Source organism: Oncorhynchus clarkii, chromosome 8 (assembly GCF_045791955.1).
Source record: "Oncorhynchus clarkii lewisi isolate Uvic-CL-2024 chromosome 8, UVic_Ocla_1.0, whole genome shotgun sequence".
NCBI classification, from domain to species: Eukaryota; Metazoa; Chordata; class Actinopteri; order Salmoniformes; family Salmonidae; genus Oncorhynchus; species Oncorhynchus clarkii.
The window spans coordinates 6,345,931-6,368,402 of record NC_092154.1 but is presented as its reverse complement, the minus strand read 5'-3'; the positions used below and the strand labels follow the sequence as shown (position 1 = coordinate 6,368,402).

The 22,472-nt window shown below is 46.3% G+C and overlaps 1 pseudogene; it reads right to left on the bottom strand.

Moving 5' to 3' along the window:
- Positions 1-3,155: 3,155 nt before the first annotated feature.
- Positions 3,156-16,415, bottom strand: LOC139415684 (dihydrolipoyllysine-residue succinyltransferase component of 2-oxoglutarate dehydrogenase complex, mitochondrial-like; annotated as a pseudogene).
- Positions 16,416-22,472: the final 6,057 nt, after the last annotated feature.

Genomic DNA, 22,472 nt, shown 5'->3' with positions numbered 1-22,472 from the left:
TTGAATATCATGGATGGTCAGTCCTTGCGTCCATAACTCTGTCTATGTATTTGAGTGGGGTTGCATTTCTCCAGCCTTCTCTCAGTTGTTTACTGAAATCTGGGGATCTGCTTCGTTATCATTTAAACTGCAGATGAACCCTTTTTAAAATTACACCCCTGTTACCAGTTCACTAAGAAGAAGGTAGTCGCGTGGTCTGGTTCCTCACAAGGTTTCTTCCTTTTCATTAGGAAAATAAAAAAGAGTCGACACCAGAACACTGATAAAAGTTCACACACTTTTATTGCGCAACGTTTCTGACCCATGATGCATCTGTCCTTTATTTCATGGTTATTTTGTTAGTTTGTACCCAGCACCGGCATGTTATTGGATGTGTCGTGTGCGTTTGAAACCAATCTGCCTTTTCCTTGACACTGTGCTTCTGCTTGCTCTACTGGGGGGGGGGGGGGGATCGGATGCCGTTTAGTATGCAAACGATGTTTGCGGTGGTTTCGATGAGAGGAGCAATGCCCACTCAGTGGACAGTCATCCCAAAGAAGCAGGAAAAGTTTCTGCACCGGGGGAAACCAAGAAACTAGACATGAAGAGGTGACCCTTTAACCAACCCCAGGAACAGCACTGTCAAAACACAGAACCACGACATGGGACAGTCATACAGAACAGAACCACGGCATGGGACAGTCATACAGAACCACGACATGGGACAGTCATACAGAACCACGACATGGGACAGTCATACAGAACCACGACATGGGACAGTCATACAGAACCACGACATGGGACAGCCATACAGAACCACGACATGGGACAGTCATACAGAACCACGACATGGGACAGTCATACAGAACCACGACATGGACAGCCACGCAGAACAGAACCATGACATAGGACAGCCATACAGAACAGAACCATGACATGGGACAGCCATACAGAACAGAACCATGACATGGGACAGCCATACAGAACAGAACCATGACATGGGACAGCCATACAGAACAGAACCATGACATGGGACAGCCATACAGAACCACGACATGGGACAGTCATACAGAACCACGACATGGGACAGCCATACAGAACCACGACATGGGACAGTCATACAGAACCACGACATGGGACAGTCATACAGAACCACGACATGGGACAGTCATACAGAACCACGACATGGGACAGCCATACAGAACAGAACCATGACATGGGACAGCCATACAGAACAGAACCATGACATGGGACAGCCATACAGAACAGAACCATGACATGGGACAGCCACGCAGAACCACGACATGGGACAGTCATACAGAACCACGACATGGGACAGTCATACAGAACCACGACATGGGACAGTCATACAGAACCACGACATGGGACAGCCATACAGAACAGAACCATGACATGGGACAGCCATACAGAACAGAACCATGACATGGGACAGCCATACAGAACAGAACCATGACATGGGACAGCCACGCAGAACCACGACATGGGACAGTCATACAGAACCACGACATGGGACAGTCATACAGAACCATGACATGGGACAGCCATACAGAACAGAACCACGACATGGGACAGCCATACAGAACAGAACCACGACATGGGACAGCCACGCAGAACCACGACATGGGACAGTCATACAGAACCACGACATGGGACAGCCACGCAGAACCACGACATGGGACAGTCATACAGAACCACGACATGGGACAGTCATACAGAACAGAACCATGACATGGGACAGTCATACAGAACCATGACATGGGACAGCCACGCAGAACAGGCGATCTAGAATGGACTTCATCTTGTCTGACTGAGCAATTCTTTAGACTAGAATTATAAAAACACGTATTTGGCTTTAAAAATTGGTAGCATGGATAGACCATTTACAGCTGATTGAAAAGCCCTCTGGTGCTAAGAGGAACACCGTAAAATCTTGATGCTTTTTTGGCACGTGACCTCTTCTTGATGCAAGTGCTTTGAATGGAAAAGTTGAATATTGAGACCGATCAGACCTGGTAAGTTCATCAGAGAGCCAGTATAATATTGAGACCGATCAGACCTGGTAAGTTCATCAGAGAGCCAGTATAATATTGAGACAGAACAGACCTGGTAAGTTCATCAGAGAGCCAGTATAATATTGAGACAGAACAGACCTAGTAAGTTCATCAGAGAGCCAGTATAATATTGAGACAGAACAGACCTGGTAAGTTCATCAGAGAGCCAGTATAATATTGAGACCGATCAGACCTGGTAAGTTCATCAGAGAGCCAGTATAATATTGAGACAGAACAGACCTGGTAAGTTCATCAGAGAGCCAGTATAATATTGAGACAGAACAGACCTGGTAAGTTCATCAGAGAGCCAGTATAATATTGAGACAGAACAGACCTGGTAAGTTCATCAGAGAGCCAGTATAATATTGAGACAGAACAGACCTGGTAAGTTCATCAGAGAGCCAGTATAATATTGAGACAGAACAGACCTGGTAAGTTCATCAGAGAGCCAGTATAATATTGAGACAGAACAGACCTGGTAAGTTCATCAGAGAGCCAGTATAATATTGAGACAGAACAGACCTGGTAAGTTCATCAGAGAGCCAGTATAATATTGAGACAGAACAGACCTGGTAAGTTCATCAGAGAGCCAGTATAATATTGAGACAGAACAGACCTGGTAAGTTCATCAGAGAGCCAGTATAATATTGAGACAGAACAGACCTGGTAAGTTCATCAGAGAGCCAGTATAATATTGAGACAGAACAGACCTGGTAAGTTCATCAGAGAGCCAGTATAATATTGAGACAGAACAGACCTGGTAAGTTCATCAGAGAGCCAGTATAATATTGAGACAGAACAGACCTGGTAAGTTCATCAGAGAGCCAGTATAATATTGAGACAGAACAGACCTGGTCGGTTCATCAGTCAGTGATACATTGTATGATGTTGAATCAATCTGACATTTCAATCTGAGCAAAAACTGCTGAATGAAACCAACTAATAATAAGTGAATAATCTCAACATTAAATTCTCTCTTAGCCCCAGTTCCATATCGGTTTGTGCCTTTCAGCCCACTATAATGCCTTGGTCACACAAACAGATATCTTTCTTCAACCAAAAATAAACAACAGTGGATTTGGCTGTGGCTTGTTTTTGGGACGGGTTGGTTTGATACAGATGTTTAAATCGCTGCGGGTGTGTTCAGCAGGCCACGACGTTTGTGGAGCATTATGTACAACCACATACCTCTCCGGGGTTTGTTAAAGAGAGTCACAACACTGCTCTTTGTAACGCTCAACAACATTAGTGCCTACTGAACGTGGCCCTGTTGCTGTGATGTAAGGCTGGAATCACATGTCGAGCAGAAGAACGCAGGGATCCTCCACCACAGACTTGATTTTACGCAGGAAGGTGACTGCCTCTCTGCCGTCGACCAGCCGATGGTCGTAGGTCAGAGCCACGTACATCATGGGCCGGATCTCCACCTGATGGAGAGAGAGAGAGAGAAATAACTATACAGCAGACAGTAGAAACAAAATGTTGATTAAAAATGTATAAAATTTGCCTTCGGCTTCGAAATAATGTCCAATTTAAACTTCTGAATGGAGATTCATTTAACTTGTTGGCATACAGACGGGAATGCACTGCGGGTGAGACCCACCTTGCCGCCGATGGCTACAGGCCTGTCGAAGATACCGTGCATGCCCAAGATGGCAGACTGGGGTGGGTTGATGATGGGCGTGCCGAACATGGAACCAAACACTCATCCGTTACTGATGGTGAAGGTTCCTCCGTCCATGTCCACCACAGCCAGCTCATTATTACGAGCCTGGACAAAAACACACACACAGCAGTCGAGTTTGGGTCATTATTCAATGCCATTAGTTTCATAGATTATTATTATTTTTTTCCTTGAAGAACTTCTTGGCAGCTTTGATCATAAAGGTGATGTTATCATATTGACGTTGTGATAAAACTAATCAAATCAAACTTTATTAGTCACATGCGCCGAATACAACAAATGTGGAGGCTATATACAGGGTGTTACGGTACAGAGTCAATGTGGAGGCTATACACAGGGTATTACGGTACTGAGTCAATGTAGAGGCTATATACAGGGTATTACGGTACAGAGACAATGTGGAGGCTATATACAGGGGGTACCGGTACAGAGTCAATGTGGAGGCTATATTCAGGGGGTACCGGTACAGAGTCAATGTGGAGGCTATATACAGGGGGTACCGGTACAGAGTCAATGTGGAGGCTATATACAGGGTATTACGGTACAGAGACAATGTGGAGGCTATATACAGGGGGTACCGGTACAGAGTCAATGTAGAGGCTATATACAGGGTATTACGGTACAGAGTCAATGTGGAGGCTATATACAGGGTGTTATGGTACAGAGTCAATGTGGAGACTATATACAGGGGGTACCGGTACAGAGTCAATGTGGAGACTATATACAGGGGGGTACCGGTACAGAGTCAATGTGGAGGCTATATACAGGGTGTTACGGTACAGAGTCAATGTGGAGGCTATTTACAGGGTATTACGGTACAGAGTCAATGTGGAGACTATATACAGGGTGTTACGGTACAGAGTCAATGTGGAGGCTATTTACAGGGTATTACGGTACAGAGTCAATGTGGAGACTATATACAGGGTGTTACGGTACAGAGTCAATGTGCGGGGGCTAGTTTAGTTTAAGGCTCAACCTCAAAGTTCTCCACAGCCTGTTACGAGCATGGAGAAAACACAAGGGGGTCCATGGCCATGTCTCAATACTTTAAAATGTAAAAACAAATAATAATAAATAAATAAATAATAAATAAAATGTATCCCTGAATTGGATCACGTTGGGTTTTAATATTTTTTGTTTTCACGGATCTCCGTTAAAAAACTTCTCGGTGCCGTTTATCACAAGGTGACGCAATCCTCCTCTGTGCCTCAGTTGGTAAAGCATGGTGCTTTGTAAACACCAGGGTTGTGGGTTCGATTGCCGGGAACCGCCGGTACGTAAAATGTATGTACGCATGACTAAGTCACGTTGTATAAAAGCGTCTGCTAAATGGAGTATGTTATTTATTTTTTTTTTTTAAATGATCATTTGACGTGATCAAAAGTAAAGCACAACCTCATGAGCTGATGTATCATATGTACTATAGTGAGGACTCATTCATCCCATTCAGACAAAGCCTTGTTACCTTCTCTCCCAGACCGTTGATGGTTTTCTCAATGTCGGCAAAGTTCATGGTCTCTACGTTGCGAATAACCGGTACAACCAGTCCCTGGTGAAGAGGAGCACATATACAAGGAAATGACGCAGACCTTTCTGGTCAAAACACCAAGAGAACCACAACCAACCAACCGAACCAAACACAACCAACCAACAGAAACAAACACAACCAACCAACCAACCAACCAACACAACCAACCAACAGAACCAAACACAACCAACCAACAGAACCAAACACAACCAACCAACAGAATCAAACACAACCAACCAACCGAACCAAACACAACCAACCAACAGAAACAAACACAACCAACCAACCAACAGAACCAAACACAACCAACCAACCAACCAACCAACCAACCAACCAACCAACCAACAGAACCAAACACAACCAACCAACAGAAACAAACACAACCAACCAACCAACAGAACCAAACACAACCAACCAACCAACCAACCGAACCAAACACAACCAACCAACAGAAACAAACACAACCAAGCAACCAACAGAACCAAACACAACCAACCAACCAACCAACCAACCAACAGAACCAAACACAACCAACCAACAGAACCAAACACAACCAACCAACCAACAGAACCAAACACAACCAACCAACCAACCAACAGAACCAAACACAACCAAACACAACCAACCAACAGAACCAAACACAACCAACCAACAGAATCAAACACAACCAACCAACAGAATCAAACACAACCAACCAACAGAAACAAACACAACCAACCAACCAACAGAACCAAACACAACCAACCAACAGAACCAAACACAACCAACCAACCAACCAACCAACCAACCAACCAACAGAACCAAACACAACCAACCAACAGAACCAAACACAACCAACCAACAGAACCAAACACAACCAACCAACCAACCAACAGAACCAAACACAACCAACCAACCAACCAACCAACAGAACCAAACACAACCAACCAACAGAACCAAACACAACCAACCAACAGAACCAAACACAACCAACCAACAGAACCAAACACAACCAACCAACCAACCAACAGAACCAAACACAACCAACCAACAGAACCAAACACAACCAACCAACAGAAACAAACACAACCAACCAACCAACAGAACCAAACACAACCAACCAACCAACCAACAGAACCAAACACAACCAACCAACCAACCAACCAACCGAACCAAACACAACCAACCAACAGAACCAAACACAACCAACCCAGTCGACACCACACACTGATACAAGGAGCTCCAGCCCTTCAGAAATAAAACAGCCCAAGACCCAGACATGACAAATAGGGGAAATTACAACAACAAAAAATAGGTTCATAGGTTCAATAGGCAGAATGTATAGGTCCACATGTCCTCTGTGCCTTACCTTTGGAGTGGCCACAGCCACACTGATGTCAACATAATCCCTGTAAACGATCTCTTTGGTTGTATCGTCAATCACTGGGAAGAGCAAGAGAAGAAATATCAAATCATTCTCACTTTTTTAATTTTTTTTTTACTTCAATACCATTACCGTTTCAATCCAATGCATTCTGGGCTCTCAAGCAAAGACTGAGTTAGAAGTGTCAAAAGCTATTATGAGTCGTTATGTGTATAACCTTCCTCCTATAAACAGAAGACCATCACTTCATCAAAGCCAGTTTACTTTAAAATGTAACCCGCTGAAATAAGTGTCTGTGGTGTTGGAAGCAGAGTTGGGGGAATTTTTTGTCGTCGATGTTATAAATTCCAAGAAATCCTGGTTTGAGGATTCCAGATTTCCTGCTCATTCCGGGAATTTCCCAACTAAGATTTGAGAAAGACAGAGAGAGAGAGTCTTAACCTCCGTTGACAGAAGGCTGGTCCATGAGAGCGTGGGCTGAAGCCTTAACGAAGGCCGACATGAAGCCAAGCTTGATGTTATGTCTCTTCAAGAAAGCATCTTTATGGAGCTTCCTCATCTCCTGGATGTTGCTGCAGAGGGAGGGAAGAACCGTTAATGCAGGCTGTGTCTGTAGGAAGCATCTTTACGGGGTTTTCCTCATCTCCTGGATGTTGCTACAGAGGGAGAGAAGAACCGTTAAAGCAGGCTGTGTCTGTAGGAAGCATCTTTACGGGGTTTTCCTCATCTCCTGGATGTTGCTGCAGAGGGAGAGAAGAACCGTTAAAGCAGGCTGTGTCTGTAGGAAGCATCTTTACGGGGTTTTCCTCATCTCCTGGATGTTGCTGCAGAGGGAGAGAAGAACCGTTAAAGCAGGCTGTGTCTGTAGGAAGCATCTTTACGGGGTTTTCCTCATCTCCTGGATGTTGCTGCAGAGGGAGAGAAGAACCGTTAAAGCAGGCTGTGTCTGTAGGAAGCATCTTTACGGGGTTTTCCTCATCTCCTGGATGTTGCTACAGAGGGAGAGAAGAACCGTTAGAGCAGGCTGTGTCTGTAGGAAGCATCTTTACGGGGTTTTCCTCATCTCCTGGATGTTGCTTCAGAGGGAGAGAAGAACCGTTAAAGCAGGCTGTGTCTGTAGGAAACATCTTTACGGGGTTTTCCTCATCTCCTGGATGTTGCTACAGAGGGAGAGAAGAACCGTTAAAGCAGGCTGTGTCTGTAGGAAGCATCTTTACGGGGTTTTCCTCATCTCCTGGATGTTGCTACAGAGGGAGAGAAGAACCGTTAAAGCAGGCTGTGTCTGTAGGAAGCATCTTTATGGGGTTTTCCTCATCTCCTGGATGTTGCTACAGAGGGAGAGAAGAACCGTTAAAGCAGGCTGTGTCTGTAGGAAGCATCTTTACGGGGTTTTCCTCATCTCCTGGATGTTGCTACAGAGGGAGAGAAGAACCGTTAAAGCAGGCTGTGTCTGTAGGAAGCATCTTTACGGGGTTTTCCTCATCTCCTGGATGTTGCTACAGAGGGAGAGAATAACCGTTAAAGCAGGCTGTGTCTGTAGGAAGCATCTTTACGGGGTTTTCCTCATCTTCTGGATGTTGCTACAGAGGGAGAGAAGAACCGTTAGAGCAGGCTGTGTCTGTAGGAAGCATCTTTACGGGGTTTTCCTCATCTCCTGGATGTTGCTACAGAGGGAGAGAAGAACCGTTAAAGCAGGCTGTGTCTGTAGGAAGCATCTTTACGGGGTTTTCCTCATCTCCTGGATGTTGCTGCAGAGGGAGAGAAGAACCGTTAAAGCAGGCTGTGTCTGTAGGAAGCATCTTTACGGGGTTTTCCTCATCTCCTGGATGTTGCTGCAGAGGGAGAGAAGAACCGTTAAAGCAGGCTGTGTCTGTAGGAAGCATCTTTACGGGGTTTTCCTCATCTCCTGGATGTTGCTGCAGAGGGAGAGAAGAACCGTTAAAGCAGGCTGTGTCTGTAGGAAGCATCTTTACGGGGTTTTCCTCATCTCCTGGATGTTGCTACAGAGGGAGAGAAGAACCGTTAGAGCAGGCTGTGTCTGTAGGAAGCATCTTTACGGGGTTTTCCTCATCTCCTGGATGTTGCTTCAGAGGGAGAGAAGAACCGTTAAAGCAGGCTGTGTCTGTAGGAAACATCTTTACGGGGTTTTCCTCATCTCCTGGATGTTGCTACAGAGGGAGAGAAGAACCGTTAAAGCAGGCTGTGTCTGTAGGAAGCATCTTTACGGGGTTTTCCTCATCTCCTGGATGTTGCTACAGAGGGAGAGAAGAACCGTTAAAGCAGGCTGTGTCTGTAGGAAGCATCTTTATGGGGTTTTCCTCATCTCCTGGATGTTGCTACAGAGGGAGAGAAGAACCGTTAAAGCAGGCTGTGTCTGTAGGAAGCATCTTTACGGGGTTTTCCTCATCTCCTGGATGTTGCTACAGAGGGAGAGAAGAACCGTTAAAGCAGGCTGTGTCTGTAGGAAGCATCTTTACGGGGTTTTCCTCATCTCCTGGATGTTGCTACAGAGGGAGAGAATAACCGTTAAAGCAGGCTGTGTCTGTAGGAAGCATCTTTACGGGGTTTTCCTCATCTTCTGGATGTTGCTACAGAGGGAGAGAAGAACCGTTAGAGCAGGCTGTGTCTGTAGGAAGCATCTTTACGGGGTTTTCCTCATCTCCTGGATGTTGCTACAGAGGGAGAGAAGAACCGTTAAAGCAGGCTGTGTCTGTAGGAAGCATCTTTACGGGGTTTTCCTCATCTCCTGGATGTTGCTACAGAGGGAGAGAAGAACCGTTAGAGCAGGCTGTGTCTGTAGGAAGCATCTTTACGGGGTTTTCCTCATCTCCTGGATGTTGCTACAGAGGGAAAGAAGAACCGTTAGAGCAGGCTGTGTCTGTAGGAAGCATCTTTACGGGGTTTTCCTCATCTCCTGGATGTTGCTTCAGAGGGAGAGAAGAACCGTTAAAGCAGGCTGTGTCTGTAGGAAGCATCTTTACGGGGTTTTCCTCATCTCCTGGATGTTGCTACAGAGGGAGAGAAGAACCGTTAAAGCAGGCTGTGTCTGTAGGAAGCATCTTTACTGGGTTTTCCTCATCTCTTGGATGTTGCTACAGAGGGAGAGAAGAACCGTTAAAGCAGGCTGTGTCTGTAGGAAGCATCTTTACGGGGTTTTCCTCATCTCCTGGATGTTGCTACAGAGGGAGAGAAGAACCGTTAAAGCAGGCTGTGTCTGTAGGAAGCATCTTTACGGGGTTTTCCTCATCTCCTGGATGTTGCTACAGAGGGAGAGAAGAACCGTTAGAGCAGGCTGTGTCTGTAGGAAGCATCTTTACGGGGTTTTCCTCATCTCCTGGATGTTGCTACAGAGGGAAAGAAGAACCGTTAGAGCAGGCTGTGTCTGTAGGAAGCATCTTTACGGGGTTTTCCTCATCTCCTGGATGTTGCTACAGAGGGAAAGAAGAACCGTTAGAGCAGGCTGTGTCTGTAGGAAGCATCTTTACGGGGTTTTCCTCATCTCCTGGATGTTGCTTCAGAGGGAGAGAAGAACCGTTAAAGCAGGCTGTGTCTGTAGGAAGCATCTTTACGGGGTTTTCCTCATCTCCTGGATGTTGCTACAGAGGGAGAGAAGAACCGTTAAAGCAGGCTGTGTCTGTAGGAAGCATCTTTACGGGGTTTTCCTCATCTCCTGGATGTTGCTACAGAGGGAGAGAAGAACCGTTAAAGCAGGCTGTGTCTGTAGGAAGCATCTTTACGGGGTTTTCCTCATCTCCTGGATGTTGCTACAGAGGGAGAGAAGAACCGTTAAAGCAGGCTGTGTCTGTAGGAAGCATCTTTATGGGGTTTTCCTAATCTCCTGGATGTTGCTACAGAGGGAGAGAAGAACTGTTAAAGCAGGCTGTGTCTGTAGGAAGCATCTTTACGGGGTTTTCCTCATCTCCTGGATGTTGCTACAGAGGGAGAGAAGAACTGTTAAAGCAGGCTGTGTCTGTAGGAAGCATCTTTACGGGGTTTTCCTCATCTCCTGGATGTTGCTGCAGAGGGAGAGAAGAACCGTTAAAGCAGGCTGTGTCTGTAGGAAGCATCTTTACGGGGTTTTCCTCATCTCCTGGATGTTGCTACAGAGGGAGAGAAGAACCGTTAAAGCAGGCTGTGTCTGTAGGAAGCATCTTTACGGGGTTTTCCTCATCTCCTGGATGTTGCTACAGAGGGAGAGAAGAACTGTTAAAGCAGGCTGTGTCTGTTGGAAGCATCTTTACGGGGTTTTCCTCATCTCCTGGATGTTGCTGCAGAGGGAGAGAAGAACCGTTAGAGCAGGCTGTGTCTGTAGGAAGCATCTTTACAGGGTTTTCCTCATCTCCTGGATGTTGCTGCAGAGGGAGAGAAGAACCGTTAGAGCAGGCTGTGTCTGTAGGAAGCATCTTTACGGGGTTTTCCTCATCTCCTAGATGTTGCTACAGAGGGAGAGAAGAACCGTTAGATCAGGCTGTGTCTGTAGGAAGCATCTTTACGGGGTTTTCCCTCATCTCCTGGATGTTGCTACAGAGGGAGAGAAGAACCGTTAAAGCAGGCTGTGTCTGTAGGAAGCATCTTTACGGGGTTTTCCTCATCTCCTGGATGTTGCTACAGAGGCAGAGAAGAACCGTTAGATGCAGGCTGTGTATGTAGGAAGCATCTTTACGGGGTTTTCCTCATCTCCTGGATGTTGCTACAGAGGGAGAGAAGAACCGTTAGAGCAGGCTGTGTCTGTAGGAAGCATCTTTACGGGGTTTTCCTCATCTCCTGGATGTTGTTACAGAGGGAGAGAAGAACCGTTAGAGCAGGCTGTGTCTGTAGGAAGCATCTTTACGGGGTTTTCCTCATCTCCTGGATGTTGCTACAGAGGGAGAGAAGAACTGTTAAAGCAGGCTGTGTCTGTAGGAAGCATCTTTACGGGGTTTTCCTCATCTCCTGGATGTTGCTACAGAGGGAGAGAAGAACTGTTAAAGCAGGCTGTGTCTGTAGGAAGCATCTTTACGGGGTTTTCCTCATCTCCTGGATGTTGCTACAGAGGGAGAGAAGAACCGTTAGAGCAGGCTGTGTCTGTAGGAAGCATCTTTACGGGGTTTTCCTCATCTCCTGGATGTTGCTGCGGGAGGAATGACTAAGAGGACTGGGCCGTTTTTTTTGGAAAACACGCCATTTTGAAGTGTCTGTATGGTGGCATGTGCATCCGTGAAACCACCGGGCCTTCTGGGACGAATAAAGTGACATTGCATTGGACCTCCAACAGCAGCATCGTGTTGCATCGTCTCACCTCATGTCTATCTCGTTGAAGGTGGTGAGCATGGCACAAGTCTGCTGAGCCCTCCTTCAGTCGCTGGGCGATCCTCAGCCTCATACGATTCATCTTGACCTGGACGAATGACGAGACAAATCGGTTGGTTGTTGATTGGACGCATCTGTAGTTTTTTTTGTTTTGTTTGTTTGTTTTTCCAATAAACGAGAGTGAGACACTTCTCTTGGTTTGAAACCAGCCTAAGGCTTTTATCCCTGCTATTTCATCTCGTTCTGTCAGTACGGGGAGTGTTGGCCTGAACCTGGCCTGGTGTAGAGAGGTCGTACCGTGCTCTCTGTCCTGGCCCCATGGGCTGCTGCTGGTGGTGCTGGTGCAGTGGGCTTGACCGCAGAAACTAGAGAGAGAGAGAAAAAACAAGGCTTTATTACACAAAACAAATATCAGTTTAAGTTTATAAACAGCAGCTGACGACCTACAAGGTTTGGCTTGTGCTGCCACGGCGACAGGGACGGCGGCCATCGTTGGGGGAGGGGCTGCTGCTGCGGCATTGGCTGCTGCGGCTGACCAGAGAAGAGGAGACATTCAGATCTAGCTACAGATCGCTACACCAGATAACGTGACAGAACCAGAGATTGTTGGTATCCATTATACTGGCCATTCCAGGTTTGCCCATCTTTGTTCTCGACTCTGGCCAAACATGCATCTACTAAAATCTCTGTGTCCATTTGCAGGTGGTGCGTTTGAATTAATTAAAATAAATACATGTTTTGCCATTTTAGTCTGGTTTAAATCTTCCCTCATTGATCGAGGCAGTGGAGTGGGAGGGGGATGGATCCACTTGTCTCAATGACTCAACACGTCAGCTACTGAAATGACGGCATCACTTAAAGAGCTGCAGTTAGTTTCAGAATGGATGGCAAGGAATAAGTTAGTCCTAAATAAATATTTCTAAAACTAAAAGCATTGTATTTGGAACAAAACATTCACTAAACCTCAACTAAATCTTATAATAAATAACGTGGAAATTGAGCCAGTTGAGGTGACTGAACTGCTTGGAGTAACTCTGGTGAAAACATGTTGATACAACAGTAGCTAAGATGGGGAGAAGTCTGTCCATAATAAAGTGCTGCTCTGCCTTCTTAACAGCACTATCAACAAGGCAGGTCCTACAGGCCCTAGTTTCTACCTTCTTAACAACACTATCAACAAGGCAGGTCCTACAGGCCCTAGTTTCTACCTTCTAGACAGCACTATCAACAAGGCAGGTCCTACAGGCCCTAGTTTCTACCTTCTTAACAACACTATCAACAAGGCAGGTCCTACAGGCCCTAGTTTCTACCTTCTTAACAACACTATCAACAAGGCAGGTCCTACAGGCCCTAGTTTCTACCTTCTTAACAACACTATCAACAAGGCAGGTCCTACAGGCCCTAGTTTCTACCTTCTTAACAACAAGGCAGGTCTTATAGGTCCTAGTTTCTACCTTCTTAACAGCCTTATCAACAAGGCAGGTCCTACAGGCCCTAGTTTTGCCGCACCAGGACTACTGTTCAGTCGTGTGGTCAGGTGCCACAAAGCTGGACTTAGGAAAATTGCAATTGGCTCAGAACAGAGCAACACGGCAGGCCCTTAAAAGAACTATCATTAATAATATGCATGTCAATCTCTCCTGGCTCAAAGTGGAGGAAAGATTGACTTCATCACTACTTGTATTTGTGAGAGGTATTGACATGTTGAACACACCGAGCTGTCAGTTTAAACTACTGGCACACAGCTCAGACACCCATACATACCCCACAGGACATGCCACCAGTGGTCTCTTCACAGTCCCCAAGTCCAGAACAGACTATGGGAGGCACACAGTACTATATAGAGCCATGACTACATGGAACTCTATTCCACAGTACTACATAGAGCCATGACTACATGGAACTCTATTCCACAGTACTACATAGAGCCATGACTACATGGAACTCTATTCCACAGTACTACATAGAGCCATAACTACATGGAACTCTATTCCACAGTACTACATAGAGCCATGACTACATGGAACTCTATTCCACAGTACTACATAGAGCCATGACTACATGGAACTCTATTCCACAGTACTACATAGAGCCATGACTACATGGAACTCTATTCCACAGTACTACATAGAGCCATGACTACATGGAACTCTATTCCACATCAGGTAACTGATGCAGCAGTAGAATTTGTATGGCTCCTTTTTTGATTCTACAAGACCATCAGACTGTTAAACAGCCATCACTAGCACAGAGCGGCTGCTGCCTACACACAGACTTGAAATCATTGGAACACTTGATGAGAGAGCAAGATGGAGATGGGGAGAGAGTGTACCTCCTTTTTTGAGTTTGAAGAGGGGATTCCCGGCCTCTACCCTCCCTCCATCTGGCACCAGGAGCTCCGTGATCACACCGGCCGCCGGAGATGGCACCTGCAACGAGGTCTGAGACAAAACGCATTCTTGTTATCAAACCGTACACACAGTTAGTCAAATTACAAACATACTACATTCCAGTATTTGATAGCTTTGACTTTTATAAATATCTGATCATCAATGACGTCATAAGATGAGGCCCCTTTTTTCTCTCCACTTCCTGTCTGAATGACGTGCCCAAAGTAAACTGCCTGTTACTCAGGCCCAGAAGCCAGGATATGTATATAATTGGTACCATTGGATAGAAAACACTTTGAAGTGTGTAGAAGTGTTAAAATAATGTAGGAGAATATAACACAATAGATTTGGTAGGAGAAAATCCAAAGAAAAACCAACCGGGAAATGTTTTAAACAGGTAAAGGCTATATTGTGTATTCCTATATACACTGCTCAAAAAAATAAAGGGAACACTTAAACAACACAATGTAACTTCCAAGTCAATCACACTTCTGTGAAATCAAACTGTCCACTTAGGAAGCAGATCTAGGATGTGTTATTTTAGTGTTCCCTTCGAGCAGTGTATAATGTGACTTCTTAGTGTTTACACGACCTTGTCAGTCTCGATCTCACACACCACCTCATCCTCTTTCACTGAATCTCCAACAGCTGGAAAAGACCAAAGGAAGCTATTACTGTCCTGCACAAAACCTAGATGGCAACAAGATAGTAAACATGAGCCGAGTGGATTTTCCTGAGACCCCCCGCCCCAAAAACTACCTTTCTCCCACCTGACATCCCCTTCTGTGATCGACTCAGAGAACGGAGGGGTGTTGACAGTGACAACTTCGTCCCCTGATCAAAAAAAAACACAAAGATGTCTGTCAGATTTGATTTAAAACAGTAACTTGTTTACTACACAGAGAAAGGCTAGAGAGATGTTTGAATACATACTATGTGCTGTAGATGTCTTGAAGTATCTGATGTGGAAGACAACAATTGATGACGGAGGCTCACATCTAAAACACAGAGGAAGAAAACATGTTTATTATGTAGCAGCCTATAAACTAGCCTATTTTTTTTTATTATTTTTTTAACTAGGCAAGTCAGTTAAGAACAAATTCTTATTTTCAATGACGGCCTAGGAACAGTGGATTAACTGCCTTGTTCAGGGGCAGAATGACAGTACCTTGTCAGCTCAGGGATTTGAACTTTCAACCTTTCGGTTACTAAGCCCAGCGCTCTAACCACTAGGCTACCCTGCCGCCCCGGGGGAAAGTAGCCTCTTGAAAAACAAGGGGTTTAAAAGCAGCGCAACGCTAATTAAAAGACTCTCAAACATAATTAATGAAACAAACATTTTTCTGTATCAAACAAAAATACATTTGAAACCTTCAGATGACTCCAGGCCTCGGCCTGAGGCCAAAACATACTGAGATAAACTCAGGACCAAGAGAAGACACTTACAACTGAGTGTTCCTGTAGACAACCCTGTTGCCAGTGGAGAGGCCTTCAAGAAGATAAAAGGAGAGAGAGAGAGAGAGAGAGAGAGAGAGAATTGCGTGGGAGAGAGAGAGAGAGAGAGAGAGAGAGAGAGAGAGTGAGAAAGAGAAAAGAGTGAGAAAGAGAGGAAGAGCGAGAAAGCGGGCATAAGGAGAGAGAGTGAAAGACGGAGAGCGAGGATATTATTATTAGTGTTTCCAACACAGTGATAACCACTGTTGAGTCAGTCTATTCTGGAGAACACTGGGTGTATAGCTACATTAACAGCTCCTTGATGATGGGGATATTTATCCACTTACAGGCCTTACGGTGATCTTTGATGCTTAACCGACATAACAGTCATCATCCAAACAGAGTATGTTTTTTCCCCCCGATTTATAAAACAGAATAAAGGCCCATCATCTAACATTAGTCCTAGGTTGGGCCATGTTAATCATGCACAAAACAACAACAAAAAGGACTGAAAACAGGGAGGGGCTTACCTGGTCTAACGAGGAAAGTTTGTTTTTCGTTGAAAAAATGTTTTTGTTACGGTGTGCACTAACAAAGAGGTCATTGTAAACCCTAACAACCTGAGCAGAGAAGGAGAGAGAAAGGCCTACTCACCTGAAGTTGTCCTCCCAGCACATTATTACCCTGAAAAGAAATGTTCAAGGGAGAAAGATAAATATCCTGTTTAATTCTCCACTGGGCAGCTTCAGAATCAATAGGCTTACATATTAATTCTGTGTGCGCACTTCCATGAAGTTTCCTTTGAATCTGTAGCAATTGAGGCAAACATACCGCCGTGTTTATATCCTATAACGACCTCCTACAGGACTATAACTGTCTCCTAACACTACCTCCTATAACGACCTCCTACAGGCCTAACACTACCTCCTAACACTACCTCCTACAGGACTATAACTGTCTCCTAACACTACCTCCTATAACTACCTCCCACAGGCCTAACACTACCTCCTAACACTACCTCCTACAGGCCTAACACTACCTCCTAACACTACCTCCTACAGGCCTAACACTACCTCCTAACACTACCTCCTACAGGCCTACCACTACCTCCTAACACTACCTCCTAACACTACCTCCTACAGGCCTAACACTACCTCCTAACACTACCTCCTACAGGCCTAACACTACCTCCTAACACTACCTCCTAACACTACCTCCTACAGGCCTACCACTACCTCCTAACACTACCTCCTAACACTACCTCCTATAACTACCTCCTACAGGCCTAACACTACCTCCTATAACGACCTCCTACAGGCCTAACACTACCTCCTATAACTACCTCCTACAGGCCTAACACTACCTCCTAACACTACCTCCTACAGGCCTAACACTACCTCCTACAGGCCTAACACTACCTCCTATAACTACCTCCTAACACTACCTCCTACAGGCCTAACACTACCTCCTAACACTACCTCCTACAGGCCTAACACTACCTCCTATAACGACCTCCCACAGGCCTAACACTACCTCCTAACACTACCTCCTACAGGCCTATAACACTACCTCCTAACACTACCTCCTAACACTACCTCCTAACACTACCTCCTACAGGCCTAACACTACCTCCTAACACTACCTCCTACAGGCCTAACACTACCTCCTAACACTACCTCCTACAGACCTAACACTACCTCCTATAACTACCTCCTATAGGCCTAACACTACCTCCTATAACTACCTCCTACAGGCCTAACACTACCTCCTATAACTACCTCCTACAGGCCTAACACTACCTCCTAACACTACCTCCTATAACGACCTCCTACAGGCCTAACACTACCTCCTAACACTACTTCCTAACACTACCTCCTAACACTACCCCCCTCTTTCCTTCCCTTCTGATACGCGTTACCCCCCTCTTTCCTTCCCCAGGGATACACATTACCCCCCTCTTTCCTTCCCCTCTGATACACGTTACCCCCCTCTTTCCTTCCCCACTGATACACAATACCCCCCTCTTTCCTTCCCCTCTGATACACGTTATCCCCCCCCCTCTTTCCTTCCCCATTGATACACGTTGCCCCCCTCTTTCCTTCCCCTCTGATACACGTTATCCCCCCCCTCTTTCCTTCCCCATTGATACACGTTGCCCCCCTCTTTCCTTCCCCTCTGATACACGTTACCCCCCTCTTTCCTTCCCCTCTGATACACGTTACCCCCCCTCTTTCCTTCCCCACTGATACACATTACCCCCCCTTTCCTTCCCCTCTGATACACGTTACCCCCCTCTTTCCTTCCCCTCTGATACACATTACCCCTCTCTTCCTTCCCCACTGATACACGTCACCCCCTCTTTCCTTCCCCACTGATACTCCTTCCTTCCCCTCTGATACACGTTACCCCCCCCCTCTTTCCTTCCCCACTGATACTCCTTCCTTCCCCACTGATACACGTCACCCCCTCTTTCCTTCCCCACTGATACTCCTTCCTTCCCCTCTGATATACGTTACCCCCCTCTTTCCTTCCCCAGGGATACACGTTACCCCCCTCTTTCCTTCCCCAGGGATACACTTTACCCCCCTCTTTCCTTCCCCTCTGATACACTTTACCCCCCTCTTTCCTTCCCCTCTGATACACATTACCCCCCTCTTTCCTTCCCCATTGATACACGTTATCCGCCTCTTTCCTTCCCCACTGATACACGTTATCCGCCTCTTTCCTTCCCCACTGATACACGTCACCCCCCTTTTTCCTTCCCCTCTGATACACGTTACCCCCCGCTTTCCTTCCCCTCTGATACACGTTACCCCCCTCTTTCCTTCCCCAGGGATAGACATTACCCCCCTCTTTCCTTCCCCTCTGATACACGTTACCCCCCTCTTTCCTTCCCCTCTGATACACGTTACCCCCTCTTTCCTTCCCCTCTGATACACATTACCCCCCTCGTTTCCTTCCCCTCTGATGCACGTTACCCCCCTCTTTCCTTCCCCTCTGATACACGTTACCCCGCTCTTTCCTTCCCCAGGGATACACGTTACCCCCCTCTTTCCTTCCCCTCTGATGCACGTTACCCCCCTCTTTCCTTCCCCTCTGATACACGTTATCCCCCTCTTTCCTTCCCCTCTGATACACGTTACCCCCCTCTTTCCTTCCCCAGCGATAGACATTACCCCCCTCTTTCCTTCCCCTCTGATACACGTTACCCCCCCGCTTTCCTTCCCCTCTGATACACGTTACCCCCCGCTTTCCTTCCCCAGGGATACACATTACCCCCCCCTCTTTCCTTCCCCTCTGATACACGTTACCCCCCCTCTTTCCATCCCCAGGGATACACATTACCCCCCTCTTTCCATCCCCAGGGATACACATTACCCCCCCTCTTTCCTTCCCCTCTGATACACAATACCCCCCTCTTTCCTTCCCCTCTGATACACATTACCCCCCTCTTTCCTTCCCCTCTGATACACATTACCCCCCTCTTTCCTTCCCCAGGGATACACGTTACCCACCTCTTTCCTTCCCCAGGGATACACGTTACCCACCTCTTTCCTTCCCCTCTGATACACATTACCCCCCTCTTTCCTTCCCCAGGGATACACGTTACCCACCTCTTTCCTTCCCCACTGATACTCTTTCCTTCCCCAGGGATACACATTACCCCCCCCTCTTTCCTTCCCCTCTGATACACATTACCCCCCTCTTTCCTTCCCCTCTGATACACATTACCCCCCTCTTTCCTTCCCCTCTGATACACGTAACCCCCCCTCTTTCCTTCCCCACTGATACTCTTTCCTTTCCCACTGATACACTTTACCCCCCTCTTTCCTTCCCCTCTGATACACATTACCCCCCTTTTTCCTTCCCCTCTGATACACATTACCCCCCTCTTTCCTTCCCCTCTGATACACGTAACCCCCCCTCTTTCCTTCCCCACTGATACTCTTTCCTTTCCCACTGATACACATTACCCCCCTCTTTCCTTCCCCTCTGATACACGTTACCCCCCGCTTTCCTTCCCCTCTGATACACGTTACCCCCCGCTTTCCTTCCCCTCTGATACACGTTACCTCCCCTCTTTCCTTCCCCTCTGATACACGTTACCCCCCGCTTTCCTTCCCCTCTGAGACACGTTACCCCCCGCTTTCCTTCCCCTCTGATACACGTTACCTCCCCTCTTTCCTTCCCCAGGGATAGACATTACCCCCCTCTTTCCTTCCCCTCTGATACACGTTACCTCCCCTCTTTCCTTCCCCAGGGATACACATTACCCCCCCTCTTTCCTTCCCCTCTGATACACATTCCCCCCCTCTTTCCTTCCCCTCTGATACACGTTACCCCCACTCTTTCCTTCCCCACGGATACACGTTACCCCCCCTCTTTCCTTCTCCACAGATACACGTTACCCCCCCTCTTTCCTTCCCCACAGATACACGTTACCCCCCTCTTTCCTTCCCCTCTGATACACGTTACCCCCCTCTTTCCTTCCCCACAGATACACGTTACCCCCACTCTTTCCTTCCCCACAGATACACGTTACCCCCCCTCTTTCCTTCCAAACAGATACACGTTACCCCCCCTCTTTCCTTCCCCACAGATACACGTTACCCCCCCTCTTTCCTTCCCCACAGATACACGTTACCTCCCTCTTTCCTTCCCCTCTGATACACGTTACCCCCCCTCTTTCCTTCGCCACAGATACACGTTACCCCCACTCTTTCCTTCCCCACAGATACACGTTACCCCCCCTCTTTCCTTCCCCACAGATACACGTTACCCCCCCTCTTTCCTTCCCCTCTGATACATGTTACCCCCCTCTTTCCTTCCCTTGATACACATCATCCCCCTCTTTCATTTATCTTTTTTTAAATGTTCTTTCTCTTTTTTAGCCTATGGTTTTCATCGGTCACCACCTAACAACAAACCTTCATACAATTCATGAATAATGGTTCCTATCGACAAAAAAAGGAATCGCAGTCACCAAACAAGTGGATAGTTACGCCAGTTGAATTGGTTGCTGTTCAAACAAACATTTGATGAAATGCATGCAATCTGATCCAGCACAGCGCCCCAGTACGGCCATTGCCTTTACCAGAGCAATGCATGTTATGTATTGGCCTTAGGCCTAGCTCTGATCAGGCCATTGACAACAAACTAGTTTGGCAATGTGTGTTTACTCAAACGGGGGGAGCTGGAATAAATCCTCTTTGGAAAAGTAATGTGTGTGGCACAGTGTTTAACACAAAAACCTCAATCAAGTAGCAAACGATAGGCATATAAATCTGACTCTTCTCTTAGCTATCTGGTAGTGGGTCAGTGTGAAATATTCAAAGTGTAGCTAGCTATAGGTATGCTTAAACTGGCCAAGGCATAGGTTAGGTTGTGTCGGTGTAGGCTAAAGTGGGGTTGCGGAGACACCCGAAGACTCGCTGAACTACACACAAGGTTAGTTCATGCATGACACGGGCTATTTCTAGCATAGGTTTCAAGCAGAGGTCAAGCTGTAAAATGAACGAGAAAGTCCAAATGTACTGCTAGCTGGGTAATAACTCGCTTTCAGTCTGTGCATGAGAGTTGTGGCTCAACTCACACAAGGTTAGTTCATGCATGACACAGACTATTTTAGACTCTTTTTTTTCTACTGTGTTATTGACTTGTTAATTGTTTACTCCATGTGTAACTCTGTGTTGTTGTCTGTTCACACTGCTATGTTTTATCTTGGCCAGGTCGCAGTTGTAAATGAGAACTTGTTCTCAACTAGCCTACCTGGTTAAATAAAGGTAAAAATAAAAAAATCGAGCATAGGTTTCAAGCAGAGGTCAAGCTGTAAAATGGACGAGAAAGTCCAAATGTACTGCTAGCTAGGTAATAACTCGCTTTCAGTCTGTGCATGAGAGTTGTGGCTCAAGTGTGTCTTGACAATGATCTGAATGTGTATAGCTAGCTAACGTTGTTACCTAAGGCAGGGGTTCCCAACCATGGGTACTTGGCTCATAGGGGGTACTGGTGAAAACTCATGAGACCATAGGCTTACTACAGTAAAATGCATATGAGGGGGTAGGCTACTTCAGGGGTACCCAGGGCAGAGCACACAATTCAGTTGGTGTTACAACAACCGAAAAGGCTTGGGAACCAATGACCAAAGGCATTAGATCCGTGTTACATGCCTGACAAGTCACACTCACGCTTCTTAATTTATAAAAAAAAATTAAAAACATAATGCTAGCAAAACTAGCTAATTATTTAGCAAATACGCTCCTAATCACTAGCTAGTAAGCTACGTGAATGATTCTAGTGATATTCCTACCAACTGAGCACAGCTAGCTATCCAAATATGTATATTTCATAAATATAGTTAAGAGGGAAACGCAAGCTATTTCCTTAGCAGTTTATCTAGACCCCGGACTGGTGGCATTCTGTCCTTGGGTTGGGCTAAGGTCTATTCCCCGGTAGTTAACGTTATGGCCTTGGATATAAATAAAAACAAGCTTTTGCCGAACCCAACCATTCGATACACGTGGAAATTGAATTGGTACTTCTCTCCTACCTGACTTAGCGCAGACAGGGAGCGCCGAAGTGTCCTGCAAAGACATCGGGAATGCGATAACATAGCGTCAACAGAGGTGTCAAAACGACCAAGGAAGCAGTACGGAAGTTCAGAACACCTGGGATGGTAGTAGGGGCGGTACTGTGGGGTCACGACTAGAAGGGATCCACCTTTTGTCAAATG